Source organism: Bidens hawaiensis, unplaced genomic scaffold (genome assembly GCF_021521415.1).
Source record: "Bidens hawaiensis isolate Kalapana, Puna unplaced genomic scaffold, B.hawaiensis_p1.1 tig00000097_1, whole genome shotgun sequence".
Taxonomy (NCBI): Eukaryota; Viridiplantae; Streptophyta; class Magnoliopsida; order Asterales; family Asteraceae; genus Bidens; species Bidens hawaiensis.
The window spans coordinates 6,506,327-6,526,012 of NW_027491017.1; the positions used below are offsets into that span (position 1 = coordinate 6,506,327).

Consider the following 19,686-nt stretch of genomic DNA (forward strand, 5'->3'; position numbering starts at 1 on the left):
GACCTTTTGAAGTCCAAGTAGAAGTTGCTTCATTAAAAGACAAAAGTTACATCTTCATAGAATCCAATTATGTGATAAATTGATAATGTTATCTATTTATTGATTGGTTGCAAAACATTTGATTTCATTGAGTTTCTTTCTTATCCACTAAGTTCTTGAAGAATATTAATTATGAGGCCTTTTTTTTGGTGGTCTATATCAAGTGAATGATACTGATATATAGATGGAAATTTACTGATTATATCATAGTTACTCAAACAAACAAGTTTTATATTCCAACAAACATGGCCTAATAATGTTGAACCATAACATTATATTCCACAACCGCATCACCGGATGTAAGATTAAAATTAGAAGTTTTTGCGGTGGCGATACCCCTTGCCATCCTAAAAACACCAGAGCCACCAACAATCGGCATCTCACGATACGTATGAAACACCTGGTTCCGCCCCAAAAGACTGAGAGTACTACCATTATAATCAGGTCCAGTAAAAACCAAGTTCATGGTCATAAGCAAGCCGGCCTCTTCTAAACACGCCGAACCATATATGCCTTGCGCATGGCCCATGACAGTAGAGTTGGGTTCGGGTCCAGTGGTGAGCGTGTCGTCAGCCATGGCGATGAAACCAAAACCGGTTGGAGAGGTGGAGGTGATATTAGATTGCGCGACTCTATACACGGTGGGGTTGGAGCCACTTACTATATCGTGTAGATAGAAGTGGAGGTGGGTTAGCTTTGGGGTCATGTTTGGCAGGTTTTTGAACCATTGTTCTATGGATATGGGGTCTTGGTCAAGGCTATGGACCAAAGGTATGGCCAAGAGTATCATTGAGCTTAGTATGAAGGTTATACATGTATTCACCATATTGATCTTTTATTATGTACATGTGTGTATCGATCCTTATTGGTGCTTATATACGTGTAACGTGTGTTTTAATAAATATAGAGGGGTTGGTATGACATTATTTTAGTTGGTTTAGCTAATACACTACTTTATTTTTTTTAGCATTTTATTTATGGAAAACAATATAAGTAGATAAATTAAATATGATTCATAACTATAATTCTTTATAGTATATACATGAGTCAAATGGTGTGTGATGTTGTCTTCGTTTGTTTAACCAAACCAATGAATTCATCATATAAATTTTGTATACATATATACACACACGTAGGGATGAGCGTGGGATGGTATCGGTACCGGTACCGATCCCGATTTTCCTGATCCCGAAAATCGGAAATTCTTGGTACCGGTACCGGTACCGAAATATTCGGTTCGGTACCGGTACCGGGATAATACCGGTACCGAGGGTAAAAAATCAGGAAATACCGGTACCGTGCCGTAGTGTACCAATCCCGAAACATAACTTTGGTACCGATCCGGTACCGACGGTACCAAACCGGTACCGATTTCGGTATCGATACTGGTACAGTACCGTACCAATCGGTACCGGTACCGATTTTGCTCATCCCTACAGACACGTAATGAGAGAGTACTATATGACTTTGTTTTCCTCTCCATTTCTTTGTGGACAAATATTGTAAAGAATCATGAGAATATAGATTATGTTATGTTTATACGTTAGGAAATAGGAAGCATGAAACATTAAATACGTGAATACATGCTAGGTATCTAATTCATATTCATCTATAGTCAGATAGATGTAGTTATTATCTTTTTTTATTAGTGAACTGCGGTTTTCAGTCATATGGTTGGCTCAAATCTGCAGTTTTGTTCCAATAGTAAATTTGCGATTTTCATTCCCGTGGTTTCATTTCACTTGCAATTAAACCTAAATTTACTAATCCCGTTAAGTATGGTTGTTAAACCTATCAGCGTGCTCTTCACGTGAGGGGCTGTTTTGTACCCCCCCCCCCTCCAAATACACCTCAGTCTCTCACATGAAGGGGCTTGCGAATTAGGACTGAGCTTTAATTCAGGAGAAAAAGGACAAAACTGCCCCTCACGTGAGAGATGCTGATGGGTTAAACTACCAGACTTAACGAGGTTAATGAATTTCGGTTTAATTACAAGTTAAATGAAACCACATGAACGAATATCGCAAATTTGAAACTGTTTGACTAAAATCGTATATTTGAACAAACCAAATGGACGAGAACTACAGTATACTCTTTTTTTAAATATGTGCACCTTTTTTTCACATATATACTTTGTATATTTGAAAACGTGACTATAAGGCTATGTGTAGTGGAGGGGCTACAATTGGGGGGGGGGGGGGGGGCGAATTGTGACACGTGACGCCCAGTCAGCAAAGGGTGTGACTTTGATTTAGGGTGTAATGGTGTAGGGGCTACAAGTTGGGCCCACAGTATCTTTTTTTATTACCTTTTTTATATAATTAATCTAATTAAATAAAAACCAATTTATTTAAATAATTAAATAAAAATGCATTAAAATTAAAAAGAAATACAAAAAAAATACATAACTTAAAAAAATACATAACTAAAAAAAAAAATACTAATATCCATAATATTCGCGTATTTTTTCAATTCGTTGTCGTTGCAATAATGCGGCCTCTTCGTGTAACCCGACCGCTTTGAGGGATTCGTATTCTTCACTCATTTCCCGCAATTTCAACATAGCGGCAATCTTTTCGTGTTGTTTGTTACTTTCTCTCATGGCATCGTTGAGTTCCTCGACACACTTTTTGTGTTTTTTGATGATTTCTCTCAGGGTAGTGGTGAGTTCCACGGAATTCGGTTGGTTCGGGTTGTTTGTAGGATTCATTTTGCTAAATTTTTTGAAGAATTTGGGTATGAATTGTGAATGAAATGGATATGAAATGGAGAAGAAGGTGTATGTTTATATATATATATATATATATATATATATATATATATTGTTTTAATTAATTATTTTTTTTAAAAATTTTACCGTTGCAAACAGTCATTTGAATATAATAATATTATTTTTTAAACATCACGGCGACAAATACAAGCCGCCCCCGCCCCAAATTGCCCACGTATCGCCGGGGGGTGGGGGGGTGTTCGCGCCCAAATTCGCCCCTTTTCGTCCCTAACCCACGCCCACTACGCATAGCCTAAGGGCACAGTATGTGTGTATAATTTGGCACAAAGCTAACACTAAATTCAAGAGTTTTAGGTTTAGTTTAAACATGCTAGGTTAGCTACGGGTCAAACTCGCAAACATGTTTAGATAAACGAGTCGTGTTTGCGTTAACCCCACATGCGCACGAACTGACTTGCTTAACACAATTATTTATTTTTAAAAATTGTGTTTCTGTAACAATTTAAATTATTTCGGTATTTTTTTTCTCAAAATTTTAGATCCAAAAATAAAATAGCTAGTTTAAACAAAATAAACCAAATTAAAAACTGTACATTTAGATGAAAAAAAATACGTTAGCTTAAATTGACTGTGCATGTTTCAACCCACGAATATCCATGTTGTATTCTGGTTAATGTGTATGACAACCCTAAAGTGAGTCAATTTTATGCATAAAATAAAGTAAATACAATACAACTTTGTGTGTGTCATATCTATCATGGTATAGGCTTGTGTGATATGCTTCTATCAAAGATCAGTTGTTGTATTATTATTATTTTGAATATTGAATCTAATTATAAAAAAGATAATGTGTGTGAACATTTTTTTTATTATTTCAATGAGACTTGTTTCCATATTTAATTAATGAAGTTTACGACTTTACGGATGGTTATTCAGGCCATTGAGAGACTTTTATCTTGGGCTTAAAAAATGTAATCAAATTTAAGTGGTCTACAATGGAGCCCAGTTACTATTCTAAAATGGGCTAAAATGTCCAATATCAAGAGTAGCCCAACGCTTAGCTCTGGGAAGGTTAATCTAATTCTTGAATAAAAAAGCTGCTAAGTAGAAGAAACTTACTCAAATTCTTTTTAGTTTAGTGATTTAAGTCTTACATTAATGATTCAATATTAAAACACACACACACTAATAAGGAGCAAAAACTCTGTAGCAATTATAGATGCTTTATCAAGTCTTTCTTGCCAACACCCACTACAAATTAAAGAATTTCCACCAACAAGGGATCCTTTGATGGCCATTAAGAGGCTACCAAACAGCCCCTAAATAATAGATCAGTTGGTTATCGATATATCAGTGACTGATATTACCAACGTGTCACTAATAAATCCAACAAAATCACAAATACCATAACCTTAACCTGAATTCAAAAACAAATCCAGCAAAGTCACAAATACCATTACCTAAATTCAAGAAAATAATCCACTACAAGCAGGGTTTAATATTCTAAAATTCAAATCTAGTAAGACATTGAAAATAACTAACTAATAGGTACTACTGATACCGAGCTTCATAATCTTCAAACTGATCCTCCAAAGCTAGAATCTAAAATAATAGTGAAAATACATATTACAATTACTAGATAAATAATAGACTATTTGAAACAAATTAAACCATGAACAAAACATTAGTAACGGTTTTTGATTATTGAAAACCGAAACCAAACTTTTAACACTTAAAAGCGAACCAAACCAAAACAAACTGTTAGTGTGGTTCTGGTTTGGTTTCACGGTTTGAACCCATTGCGTATACAATCTTTTCAAACGATTATGGTAGCTCAACTATTTAAAAATACCTAAAATGCCCTTTGTTAAGGCACTATCTTCTTGGCCTCGTCAAAGTTTCTAGGTAGCTTATTACCGCGAGGTAGAGCTTCTTTGACGAACTCAAGTAGTTCATTTAACGACGAGTCAGAAATATTATGTTCTGATTTCCAGTTTAATAAACCGGTGGCTGCAGAGAGTGTCGTGTTCTTAGAGCCGTCCCACAACGGCTCATTGGATTGCCTAGACACTGTATTGACTTTCTCAGCTGTTTCATTCGGATCTTGTGGTCCTTGCTGAGATGGTACAGGGTTTGAACATTGACCTGCGTCTTGGGTATTAAGCGATTCACCATGCGCATACCAAACCTTATAATCATCCATGAATCCTTGTCGTATAGATGACCCTCAACCTCCTCTCTCGTTTTGAAAAGACGATTTTTGCAGTTGGCACACGGACATCTAATTACTGAAACCTTGACCCCTTTGATAAATTGACTCTGAATGTTGGGTGTGTTGGCGAAAGCAGAATCCAGAAAACGATTGACGTGAGGCATAAATGACGGATTGAAAACACCATTACTAGTCGTTCTCATCGTGTACATCCAATCTCTATTCGATGACATCTTATCAATCTGTAACTAAATTTTACAAAATTTAGGACTTAACAAAAAGGACACGCAAACAAATAAATACATATATAAACATAGGGTGCGATTTTACATACATGAACCGGACCAGAACCCAAACCATGAAAGGACACATACGAAAATCAAGAACCCGGTTAAATAATTTCTTTAGAAAGTTTAATATACATATATACATGAGGCCAAATATATACAAACACACATTCATGAACTGTTAGTCTGTTATACACTTATGCATACTCATACACACATTTATGAACTGTAGTATGTTAATTTAGGGGTGAGCATAAACTGGTTAAACCACAAGACCCGTGAGACCCGACCCAGTTATTTACAATAGCGTTAAATAATACCATTAAACGGGTCTGACCATTTTTTCTTTCCATAAACCGGAATCCAATTATTTACAATAGGGTTGGTTCCCAGGTCCTAACAATACCATTAAACAGGTTCAGGTCAGGTCTCGCGGCTCTTAACCATTTTCCCTTTCCATAAACCGGGTAAAGCTGTGAGACACGAACTGATCAGATCCGGTTACTTACAATAGGGTCGGGTCCAAATAACACCATTAAACAGGTCCGGGTCGGGTCTGTGGGTCTGACTAGACGTGCACAAAAAAACCGGTTCCGGAACCTAACTGGTGGAACCAAACCGGAACCGGTTCCAGTTCCTACCCGGTTGGCCCAATACCCGGTTTGGGTATTTTTGTACCCGAAAATCGTACCCGGTTCTCCTATTTGTATGTCCCCATCGGTTCCAACCCGGTTCCTAATTGTAACCGGTTCGGTTCCTACCCGAAAAAACCGGTTCCGGCGGGTTTTTTTTGAAAAGTCAAACACAGGTCAAACTAGCCGTGGAACCGGTTCCAACGGTAATATAGCCGTTGGAACCGGTTTTTGAGACACAAAATAGACGTTGTAACCGGTTCCAACGGTAATATAGCCGTTGGAACCGGTTTTTGAGACAAATAATAGCCGTTGGAACCGGTTCCAACGGTAATATAGCCGTTGGAACCGGTTCTTGTAGCCAAAAAACTATATATAAGTTGTTTTCCATTACTTGTTTCACCACAAAACTCAAAAACAAACTAAAATACTACTACTTTAGCAAACCCGTTCCGTTACCCGACCATCCAACTAAATATTATTATGGCACCCATCAAAAAAACTAACAAGAAGGCTAAGAAGAGTGTTTTTGTTGCCCCCGTTCCTGCTACGGAGGACCCAAGGGTTGTTACGGTAGTCAACCATAACCGCAACGAAGACATATGGAAGAATTGGGATTTGATTGTGGATGACGAAGGTTATCAAAAGGCTCGTTGCAAACTATGTGGTTCACTATTAAAGCACGATTCCAACTCTACTTTGAGAAAGCACATCGAGAAGCCATTTTGCAAGGCGTTGAAAGGGATTGGCGCGACCGATCAAATTGACTTGGGTAAAGATGGTACACTATTTCGTTACAACACGACTCAAGTTCAAGATAGAATGGCAAAGTTCGTTATTCAACGAGGTTTGCCGTTTAACCACTTTGATGACCCGGATTTGACGTCGTTGATTCGAGAAACTCTACAACCGCGATACACACATGTAAGTCGTACTACCTTAAGACGTCATTGTATCAGGTTGTGGGAGTGTGCTAAAAAAGAGTTAATCGAGTCTTTTCATTCTTTAGAAGCCATGGTTAGTTTAACTACCGATGTTTGGTCGGTACCACACGGGTTGCCCGAATCATACATATGTGTCACCGCTCATTGGGTTGATCCGGTGACATGGCAATTGATGAAACGCACCATCGCTTTTGAAAACTTCCCGTTCCCACATACCGTCGAAAAATTGTTTGAATTACTTGATGAAGTTATAACGACTTACAACTTGAGAAATAAAATATTTTTCGATTTCGTTTGACAACGCTTCAAACAATACTAAGGCGGCCGAAAAATTTATCATTAAATATTCACCACCTTTTTTTGGGGATTTTTTTCATGTTCGATGTGTTGCACATATCATCAACTTGGTTGTTCAAAAAGGTCTTGACAACGAAAACATTTGTGACGATTTAAAATTCTTTAGACTTATGTTACAAGATGTCTTCAAAAGTGGTAAAAGAAGACATCTTGAATATAAGAACTATTGCAAGTCGGTTGAAAGAAAGTATTTGGGGCCGAATTGGGACGTTCCAACCCGTTGGAACTCAACTTGTCATATGCTAAAGTGTGCTTTTGCCCAACGCCAAACTTTACAAGCTTTTCATAACAATCTTGTTGAAGAACGCGAGGCCGATATGTTTCCGGAAAGTGTTTGGGTCCAAGTCGGTTATTTGTTGGAGAATCTTGACGAGTTCAAAAAGTCAACAACAAAATTATCGGGAGTCTATTACCCTGCTAGTTGTTGGGTTTTGCAAGAATTGTACTATATGTCTTGTGTTTTTAAAAGCTTTGCGGAGAAGAACAAACTCTTCAAGAATATTGTTGCGGTGATGAAGGAAAAGTTCATAAAATATTTTGAAAACATACCGCCGGTCTTTACTTGTGCCGCCGCATTAAACCCCTATTGGAATGTTAATGGGGTTGAGACAACGATTGAGGAAATATTCGACAACTTAGGTATGCACGAGATCGACCCGAAGTTGTCGACGGAAGCGAAGGAAAAGTTCAACAAAAACCTTCAAGACCTTTATGACCATTATTTTCAAATTTATGGTCCAAGCACGAGATCGTCTTTTGTGAAAAAAACAACAACTAGTAGGCCGTGCAATGACCCACTTATAAACTTGATGAATGGGATTCGTGAATCGACATCTAATAGGCAAAGAGGAAACACACCAACTAGCGAACTTGGTTGATATAGTGGAGCAAACTATGTTGATGGCGCAACGGTCGACGAAATTCGCAATATTGATTTGTTGGCTTGGTGGAAAGGTAAACAAAACGAGTTTCCCATTCTATCCGCCATAGCTCGTGATTTGCTTGCCGTACAAGCCTCAACGGTTGCTTCCGAATCGGTTTTTCTCTTAGTGGGAGGGTGTTATTTATGCTAAGAACAAAATTAACTCCCGAGTATCTAGAGGTTTGCATTTGCCTAAAGGACCATTTGGATGCGGTGGATCGTGTACAACACAAGGCGAACTTTGAAGACGAAATACCAATAGAGCGTCATATTCATGATGAGGAGGCGGAGGACGGGGTTTCTTCCGATAATGAAGACGAGGGTGAAGACGAAGAAGAGTTGTAATTTGTGTTTTTTATTTGTTTTAGTAGAATTATTTGTAACTTGTTCAACTAATATTTAGTTTTGATTTGTTTAATTATAATTACTTTTGTTACTCATGATTAATTTTTTGTTACCTTTTTAATAACGACGAACATTTTATTTATTTAAACAATAACTATTACAAACATTATTAAAACATAAACGATACTAAACATAACAACTAAAACTTAAAAAACAAAGTCCGTCGTTTTAATTCGGGAATACTTATTTTTGGGTAGCCGGACGATTCTCCCACTTCCGCTTTTTAGCATCCAAACTTCTTTTCTCTCGACAATACTTATTCGTATGTTTTCGTAATGTCGAGTTGGACCCTGCTTTAAGAAACTTCGAGCAATATTTGCAACGTGCCATCTCATGTGAGTCGGTCATTAGACACAAATCGTAATGAACTCAAACATCGGGGCATCTTGTTGTTTCGATCACCATAACAACGTCGTCATTAGTTGCCATTTGTTGTCGGCTTAAGCTTAATTATGTTTTGGAGTGTGTTTTATAGTTTTGGAAGTGGTTTAACAAGTACACACTCATACATTGATAATTATAGAATGAAAATTAGCTAAATATAGTAATAAAACCGGTTCCAACGGTCAAAAACGGCTATATAGCCGTTGGAACCGGTTTCTAACGGCTATAATGTTTGAATTTCTAAAAAAACCGGTGGAACTGGTTTTTACGTAATAACCGGTTCCGGTTCCAACCCTACCCGGTTCCTAAAAGTTTGCATTTCTGGGCATCGGTTCGGGTCGGGAACCGAACCGGTTCCTGACTGGAACCGGTGTCATTTTCTACCCGGTGTGAAAAAAACCGGTTCCGAACCGGTTCGGGTTTTCAAGGTGAACCCGATTTGTGCACGTCTAGGTCTGACCATTTTAACTTTCCATAAACCGGGTAAGATCTGTGAAACCCGAACTGATCAGTTATTTTCAATAGGGTCGCTCCCGGGTCCTCGTTATACCGCTAAACTGGTCCGGGTCGGGTGGTCTGACAATAGTACGTAATCCCTATTTTGAGATTTACAATATTAATAATTGATTATTTACACAAAGCAACAAATTAAGCCAGAATCAAACTATGGTTTACAAACCACCTTCAAACTGTGGAAGCAGGATACATATATAAGAAGAAGATGGTGTGTATTGTTTAATTAATTAATAGGTTGGGACTTGGGAATTAGTTCAGTGGATACCTTTATAGTCAAATACGGCCTGCGAATGAGCCGTCACATAGAAAGGCGAATGCGAGTTTAGGGTTTATAGAGCAATTTATTTTGATGAGTTGGTTATGCACTATGGTTTTCTACTTTTCTCCTTTTTTTCGTTTTTTTAGGGTTTTGATGGATAAGGTTAACCTATGTGATAATGATGCCTTGTTTGTAATATGATGCTTAGGGTTGTTACTTTTACCTGAAATCTAAAACCCGAAAAAACCATACCTAAACCAAAATAATCCGAACTAGAGAAAAAACTAACCTGAATCGAAGTACTTCGGGTTGGTTTTCGGGGTTGATTTATAAGTTTCGGGTCAACCTGAATAAACTTTTAGTTTTGAAATTAAGAGTAAAGTGTCATTTTCGTCCTTGTGGTTTGACAAAAAAATTATTTTTGCATATGGACCCTCCACGTTTCACAGTTCTTGCCAATTACATCCAAGTCACTAACACCGTTAAATTTAATCGTTAAGTCAGGGGTAGACATGTATTTTCACTCTTTCTTTATTATAATACTTATTTTAGTGAACTGCGGTTTTCATCCTTGTGGTTTGTCCAAATATGCGGTTTTAGTCAAATAGTTTCAAGTTTGCAATTTTCGTCCTTGTAGTTTCATTTCACTTGCAATTAAACCCGAATTTATTAACCTCGTTAAGTCTGGTTGTTAACCCGTTTGCGTGCCCCTCATGTGACGATCAGTTTTGTCATTTTCTCCCCAAATAAACCTCAGTCCGAATTCACAACCCTGCTCACGTGAGGGGCTGAGGTGTATTTTGGGAAAAAGAAAAAAAAGAGGAAACAAAACTACCCCTCGGGTGAAGGGAACACTGATGGGTTTAACGACCAGACTTAACGAGATTAGGGATTTCGAGTTTAATTGCAGGTGAAATGAACTTACAAGGATAAAAATTGCAAACTTGAAACTGGTGGACTAAACCGCATGTTCGAACAAACCACAAGGACGAAAATCGCGGTTCACTAAAATAAGTATTATAATAAAGAGAGAGTGAAAAGACATGTCTACCCCTGACTTAACGATAAAATTTAACCGAGTTAGTGATTTTGATGTAATTGGCAAGAACTGGGAAACGTGGAGGGTTCATATGCAAAAAATAAACTTTTTGGACTAAATTCACATTTTTTCCAAACCACAAGGACGAAAATGACAGTTTACTCTGAAATTAAATATATTTTTAGGTATATTAGACTTAGTCTTAGCTACTAAATTTATAAGAATCTGACCATAATAGATTGTTGTCATTCCAACTATTATGGACCGATTGTTTATTGTTAATTTATGTTTTTTTGTTTATTACTAATAGCAACCATAATCTAACAACCAAATCATGTCCGATTGAAGAAGATTATGGTTCAAGTTAGTTTCTTAGTTTTATTCTTCTTTTGAATTGTTTTATTAAGTTATGTTAGGTTATTGTTTGATTATTTGTGTTACGAGCAAAGAAGAATATGTTTTAAATTTTAGCATTGAAATTTTTATAATTTTGTTTTGTTTTGTTTTCTAGGATACTCGAAACCTGATTAACCCAACCCGAAAAACCCGAACCCGAATTACCCGAACCCGAAAAACCCATGAGAGATATGGTTTAGATTTCGAGTTAAGATTTAAAACTTTGAAACCTGAAGAACGCGACCAGATCACCCAACACCCGAAGAACACCCCTAAATGATGTTCACAAGAACCTATTTGAAAGTTAATTTAGTCATAACTTTATTCCTTTTTACGGTATTTTTTATACTCTAATTAGAATACATGTTTCAATTTAATGTATTTTATAAATGGACAATGATGTGAAAATTGTTAGAAGCATATTATTTTGAAGAATAACTGTTTTTGTGATTTTTATGAATTGTATTTTACACATTTATTACCATAGGGTAACTAAAGTGTGAAATGAAACAATTATGATTCATTCCATTTCTTTCTTTCATTCTATTATCATATCCATTCAATTTAGCGTCTATTATATTATCTCATGTCAAATGAAAAAGGACAATAAAAATGAGTAGGATGAGAAGAATTATAATCTATTGATTTTATATTTTAAATTTGAATTATGAAGATTTGTTTAATAATAAAAATTAATAAGAAAGACATAAAAATAATAACCCACTTATGGTGACTTTTTCTCTTCACATGCAAAAGATATGTCAATTACTTCATCATTAAGACGTCTATAACTTTTTCATTCGATATTTTTTTAGAAAAAAATTCACCATAATAACATGTTTATTTATCTTTAATATGAATATCATATTTGTCACACCCCAAACCACGGACTAGGCGTATCACACATATGTTGGTACCACATTTGTAAATAAATCAGAGTTAGCGGATTAAAGCGGAAATTATATTTATGTGGATTTAAATATTATATTTACATTACAAAAGACGGGATTATAAAATACCCGTTTAGTGTTTAAAAAATTACTTGTTTATACAAAAACCACCATTTACATATTAAGAGTTTAATAAAACAAATTTATTCGAGCCATTGGATATCATAGCACTTCGAGCATTCCAAGCTCATATTCTTGATTACCTGCAAAATATTTAGAAAATACGTCAGCAACACATGCTGGTGAATAAGCTGACGCATAAAATATTTTTCTTTACTTGATTACCCCTCGAGACATAACTTAGGTCCTGCCCATCGTGTCTTAGGAATAATCAAGCTTTTAAAACAAAACACAATTATAAAACTTAAGTCACACACAAGACACCCCGGCAAATACCGCAACGTTAGAAATTACTTAGGTACCATACGTATACACATAGTCAGTCTCACTCGGACGTAAGGTCCATCCCATCGTGGCAGAGGTCATGACCAAGTGTGGCGCGGTGTGCCCACCAACTTTTTACCACATATGTAAGGATCTAAACAAACGTACACGACAGCCTTAGGGCTAGCGATTACTTTTGTTTATAATGTTTTAGAGATACGTAATCTCATGTAATTTATTTCATTTATTTGACTCGATTAAAAAAGTTTATAAAGTTGGGCGTATTCACCTTTTTTTGAAATGATCAGCTTCAATACATTGACCGGGTCTTTCCCTTTCTTTGCTATCTCGCACCTATAGTACGTATATAACCTTTTATTAGTCGGATCTTTAATCCGGCTTAAGACCTTTAGTCTCTTTTTATAATCCTTACCTCGATTATATTTTCTTTATGAACCTTTAGTTCAAAACATCTTTTCTTTCTTTTCTTTTACAAGTTTTAAACCTTTAGTTTAACTTGTTTTACTTTTCTTTAAATACTACGTTTCTTCTTCTTTAAGAAAAGTATACTTTTCTTTTTCTTATTATTTAAGAATAATAATAAACTTAAATAATATTTATAACAAAGAATTACTTTAATATCACATTTCTTTCTTTTATATTCTTTGTTATGTTTTTTTTTTTAATATTTTTCGAGGTATCGAGTATAACCTCGACTTAGGGATTTAAACCTTTATTACTTAATATTTTATTCGGGCATTATGCCTACCTTTCTTGGCTTATAATAACCCTAGACAATCGAGCAGCACTTCGACGTCTCTTTGTTTACTTGAACTTCTTGATCAACACTTCTCTTGTCACACGAGTCGAGGCATGTCGTTTCTTCAATCTCACTTGGCACGTACTTCTAGACGGTCATCAGGTCATCTCTTGGCATCACTTTCTTCGAGATAATGTCGTCGGTGTGTGACACGAAAAACAAGGAAACGTCGGATTTTGGCACGGTTTACGAGGTACGATCGGTGGCACGTTTTTCAAGGTAGAGAGATGTTTTAGAGAGAGAAAGAGTATGTGAATTTTGATGTGAGGAGTGAGAGGGTAGAAGCTTGCTATTTATAGGCAAATCTGGGGACCCGTCGCGATATGCGATGGTCCCCTTGGTCACCCGTCGTGTATCGAGACGTAGAGTGATGACCAGCCTTGTAGGCTTGCCACGTGGCGGCACGTGGCAGTTGTGGTGCCACGTGGTGACACGTGGCGGACGGTGTGCCACGTGGCGGAGCACGTGTCACGCTTGTCAGATCACGTCATCGCGTACACGTCATCGCGATACGCGATGACGTTGGATCTTTGAGGCGTCGCGTATCGCTCCACCGCCCATTATTGGGTTTGTAAACATGCCCTTCGCAATACGCGATGGCTTGTCCTCTGATCCATTGCGTATTGCGAGGGGTCAGGAAAACAGAATTTTTCATTTTAATCCTTGATCATTAATACTTGACATCTTTGATCCTTTTTCTTTGACACTTGGCACTTTTGGTCCGAAACTTTTATGATGTTATAATATTGTTATATAAAATAAAAAAAAATAGTGTGTTTTTTTTATATTTTGTTATTGGTTGTTTGTTGTATTTTTTAATTGGGTTTTATATGCATTGTGTTATGGATTTCGGTTATTGTGTTTTTCAATTGGTTATCATATTAAAGATAAAAATTAAAACAAAGATTACGTCATTGTGTCATTGTGCTCAACATTTTTCTTTCTACTTGTCATTGTGTTGTAGTCATTGTGTAATACGTTCATGGCCTTTTGTTCGGGATTGACATGTGTCATTCACTTAATTGAGAAAAGTAGTATTATGTTCATTTTGTATTACGTTCAAGTCATTGTGTAATATGTAGCTTCCATCATGATTTACGTTTCAGGTCATTGTGATATATGTATTCACCATCGCGTCTTACGTTTCAGGTTACTGTGTTACATGTATTCATCATTGTGTTTTACGTTTCAGGTTATTGTATAATATGTATTCGTCATTGTGTTTTAGGTATTAGATAATTTATTGTTATTTTATCATTATATTTTAATATTATTATTACACAATGATATTAGTATTTAGAAAAAACACAATGATGAGTTGAAATACACAATAACGTAAAAAACATAATGAAAAAAAAACACAATGACATAATTTTTGTTTTAATTTTTATATAACAAAATCATACTCATACTAAAGATAAAATAACCGCTTGTTATTATGGTGATTTTTTTATTTAAAAAAAATATCATATGAAAAAATTATAGACGTTTTAAAATGATGAGAGAATTAACATATAACTTGTATGTGAAGAGACAAATATGTGTGCTATTACGTTTATACCGTTTCTCCTCTGTTCCTCACTTGACACATGTTAATTAATTAAGGTTTCGTACACTTCTTATTTTTGTTGGCCTTTGTAGAATAACTTAACCTGGGTTTTGATATATATTTTTTCCTTGTTAACGTATGTCTGGTTGCTATAGGTTAAGTTTGTTATGATACTGATGCAAAATTAAAAAAATAATTAGTCTGTAATCAGATAAAACAGTAGCAACCCTCGCATAGTATAATGAAAAGGAATAACATATTTAAAAACTAATGCGGTACTAGCAACAATTTTTTTTAAAGTTATCAATTATATATATATATGTGTATGTGTAGCACTGACACAAAATACATAAATAAATTAGTAAACATTCAAATCAGTATATGCACTCATATATTTTATGATAAAAAAATTGACATTTTAAAAAACAAAGACGGTACTACACAAAAAAAACAACATAAAATCAGCATATTTTAAAAAAACATATAATACTTGGACTAAACACAAAAAATAAGTTATTAAACGTTCAAAACAATATTGACATTTATAATTTATGATATTAAAATAAATAAATATATGATAATGTGACATAAGATGGCGTTCCCACGTGGCCAAATAGGAGATTTGCGTTGCCACCAACAATCCTTTTTAATATATACCTAGGTAACAAAACGAGACGTGGCACAACGCAATCGCGCAAATGGAGGCTCGTATATTAGTTAGCCACATCATACCTGACCCATAGACAGGAGAAAACTTAGGGAAAATTCAGGGGCTTTGTTTTCTTTCATAGCAAATATGTCGTATATGCTTAGCAATCTGTGAAAAAAAAAATCGTAGCAACTCTCTTTGTTGATACTTGGTTATGTATGTTTATGTAGTTTTATATTTTATTAATTATAATTGTTTATGTGATTTTGTATTTAGCTATATTTACAATAAGGGTTTGGTTATTGATTTAAATGAAACTAAAATTTATGATGTAATATAAAAAAAATATTAACGTATAAAAAGGTTATGATCTTTTAAAAATTGTGGGGTAATGATGTAGATGTCATGCTCTAATAAAAAATAACTATTTTAATAGCTTAAATACCTATAACTAGTATAAGTAAGGTCGTGTCCTAAGGGAATCATAGGAAAATGCAAGTAAAACTTGTTACTTATTAATTATTATATTAAGTGGACAGTCGATGTCAAACACTTTTAAAATATGTTTTGAGAAAACATGATTACTTTTTAATAAATTGTAAACAATTATGAAAAACGTGATTCACTTCAGGTTCTGGTAATGCGATAACAAACAAATCACAGATTCAATGAAGTTGATTGCGCAGTAATTGCAAGACCTAGTAGTTTGGTTGTGATGACAAACGAAACCCTATCCGAATTGTTGACACAACTGAACCCGACAAACCCAATTACCAGTTTTATGTTATAAAAATCAAGTGTTAAGCGATGACTAACGATTACTGGTTCAATGACACAAGAACCTAGTCCTAAATGTTGATGAACACAACCAGATAAATGATGCAAGATTCGATAATAGAAAACACAAAATGTTTAAACAACCAACGAATAGATAAAACAAGATCAAATAACAAAACTCAATCAAATCCTTAATCATTAAAGCACTTAGAATTTGATCAAAGTAATTTTACACAAAACGCTAGCCTAAAGTGAACACAATGGTTTTAGCCTGACATCGGCATCACGAAGAATTCGCTTATCTGATAAAAGGATGGAAACATACGATGATCTGACGAACCAGAAGCTTCGGGATGGTGTGAAGTCGTCCTAGGGTTCTTCTTTGGCTGCTGGAATAGAATATATGTTGAGTAGGGGCTCAAAAACGATTTTAATAAGTTAGGTTTTATTTTATCGTTTTAAACTCGTTCGCGTAGCATGAATTGATGTGGCATTGGTCCTTCACGTAGCATGGAGGACAAAACAGTTGGGGTTTGTTCTGAGCCGCTTCGCGAGTTCGCGACACACAAGCATCTGACACTCATCCCTTCGCGTAGCGTGAAGGGGTCATTTAACATGGATTTCTGGCAATTCTTGTTTTCTACATTGGGAAGCGTGCCAATCAATTCCGCTATTATAAGTCTTCATTCCATGCTCGTAAATCACCCCGATAAGCATCCTTAGCGTCCAATGTCCTGAAACACGTAAACACGCTTGAAGTACCAAAGTTCACACTATATTTAAACTAAAAGTAAACAATTAATATAATAATATACACGACTTATACTCGACTATCACATCCCCACACTTATCTTTTGCTTGCCGTTAAGAAAACTATCATGAAACGTAAACACCTCGATCGATGGTTCATCAATTATCATTATTAATGCTAGTGAGGTATAAGGTCATACCAAATTCCCAAGAACTGATAATGTCGATATTGATAACACATCAAATAATTTAGTAATGCATTTAAAATTATGAACCGCCGCCCAAACAAGTGTACTTTGTTTCCAGTTAAGGCACACATGATCACACCCCTCATAATATAATATCTCTCATCTCGATCTAATATCTGGACCAACAAAAGGTGTGCTAGTATCTCTCTGCCCTCTATACCGAATATGAACACAAAGTAATAAGCTTGCGAGCCGGTCATATCTCCACCTATTACCCACCGGTTGCATAAAGAATAGGACTAAGGGTTTTGATGTGGCTTAGGTTCAGGTGTGAAATAGGAATTTATTTAGTGACTTATAATGGATGAAACCCAATTTATTCAACTTAAACAAATAATCACTGACTATTATTTACAACCCACACTAACTCAAACAGTAACTTTTTTTTGAGCTTTTCTTTGATTTCTCTGTTTTTTTTTCAATTCAAAACATATATACAAATAACTGCTTACTCGAGACATACGTACATTGTGTACTATTCTCAACAAACAACTCTTAACGTACCGGGTTTCATCCACATGGCTAAATTAGAAAGGCCAAGGCTAACACGACTTGTAATGTCGGTTAACAAACGAAAATGAAACGGCACAAACTTGGCTCCTAGGGGATAATGTAGGGAAGGGATTTTTATGTTATGATATGTAAAGGCCAATATAATGTGGGTTTCTACAGTCCTATTCCTCCATACAGGTGGTGATATTAAGATCTCAACATGCATATGACAAACAAGTTCTAGATATCATGAACATACTAGTTACACTCATTATGACACTCATATAACATGTGTATATATCTATATATATTATATGTGTATTATATATAAAACAAATCTCACACACGCACAAGAGAAAATGGGCTGCCGATATGAAACATGTGTACCCATCCCCTTGACTCTTTATCCCCATCTAAACGGTCCATTTTAATTTCCCTTTTTGAAAAACATTTGATATGAAGACTTTCGAGAAGCTTAAAAACTAACCATGACCAAAAACCTCTACTTGGCATTAATAACAGTAATTAACAAGTTACAATTTCGGCTTTGTGCATAATCAAGGTACTCTCTGGAAAAAAAATACAATTTCCCTCTATCCACACACTTGAGGTTGAAATTGTCCCCAATGTTTAAAATTTAGCACTGAAAATACATTTTTGAGGACGAGATTAAAATTGACTGCTTATTAATTTTAAAATCGGGCTTAATGTGATGGTCTTATCAAAGTATACAATTATACAATTACACTTATAACAATGAAATTAGTAAAGCAAAGAAAATTATGAAAACAAAATCACCTAAGAAGAAAATAAATCACTCATGTGCACTCGTGCTTGCTCTAGACGAACCTGTCTCCTCAATTCACTCAACAATATCTGCAAACTCTCACATGTGTAGAAGCATGCTTCTCACAACGGTTATAATAGTTCCTGTAAAATATTTGCAAAACTGTTAACTTTAATTACCAAGCCAAGTTAAATAAATTATATTATTAAATTTGTTAAATGAGTAAAAATGTTAAAAGTCCTAACTCAGTTTCGTAGGTTTCATGATTACATTTAGAGTATGAAACAAGCCCTTTAAACCCCCTGATAGCCCGGGTGGACGAGTGGTGTATCGTGAGGTGTTATAGCGAACTATACCCACAAATTTCGAATACAACAAAATATACAAGTAAACAACAACAAATATATAAGTCATACATATATTAAACAGCTGATTCACCCATAAGTTTTACCTTTGAATATAATAATATTTATGTACAGACCATCATGAGATCAAACAAATATAAGGGAACAATAAAAAGTAATCCCATAATGATAGGCTGCTGTTGCGGCTACCATCACCAACTACTCATCATCATTGGCCTCGTTGGTTCCCGAACCCATGCCTCGTGCATGTCACCACCAGAAACTCCTGATCCACCCGCCTCAGTAGGAGGCCTCAAAGACTCGGGTAACAGTACATGTATATGATGAAATAAAGCACAAAAATACTAGCGAGTTTCCTCCTGCATCGCTAACTGCCGCTCAAACACATACTCCATCGTCAGTGGCTGCGGCAGTGGCAGTGGCCATGTCTGTCATGGAGGACGTGGATGGAACTGTGCAGGAGGCCTCACAATCCTCTGTCTCTGCGAGCTCTCAGCAACCTATGTCACTACCCGCACCTCCACCCAATGAGGCTGGTCCTCATAAGTACAAATCCCAGCTTTCTGGGCATAATCCAAATTCACCTACCCCGTATTTGGTCCTTCACTCAAATAATCATCCGAATACTTCTCAAACACTCTCAAGGATGTGATAATTTGTGTAATAACATAACCCAAAGCCAACCGAGTCGACACCACCTTAGCACGAAGGCCATCCCGGTTAATAGATGATAACAAAATGGTAGTAAGGTTGACGTGATGCTACCCCATCATGCTGTATAAACAAAGAAGA

General features: G+C 35.8%; 1 pseudogene; it reads right to left on the minus strand.

The window, feature by feature from the left end:
• Window positions 1-217: 217 nt before the first annotated feature.
• On the minus strand, window positions 218-870 carry LOC143564809 (dirigent protein 22 pseudogene; annotated as a pseudogene).
• Window positions 871-19,686: the final 18,816 nt, after the last annotated feature.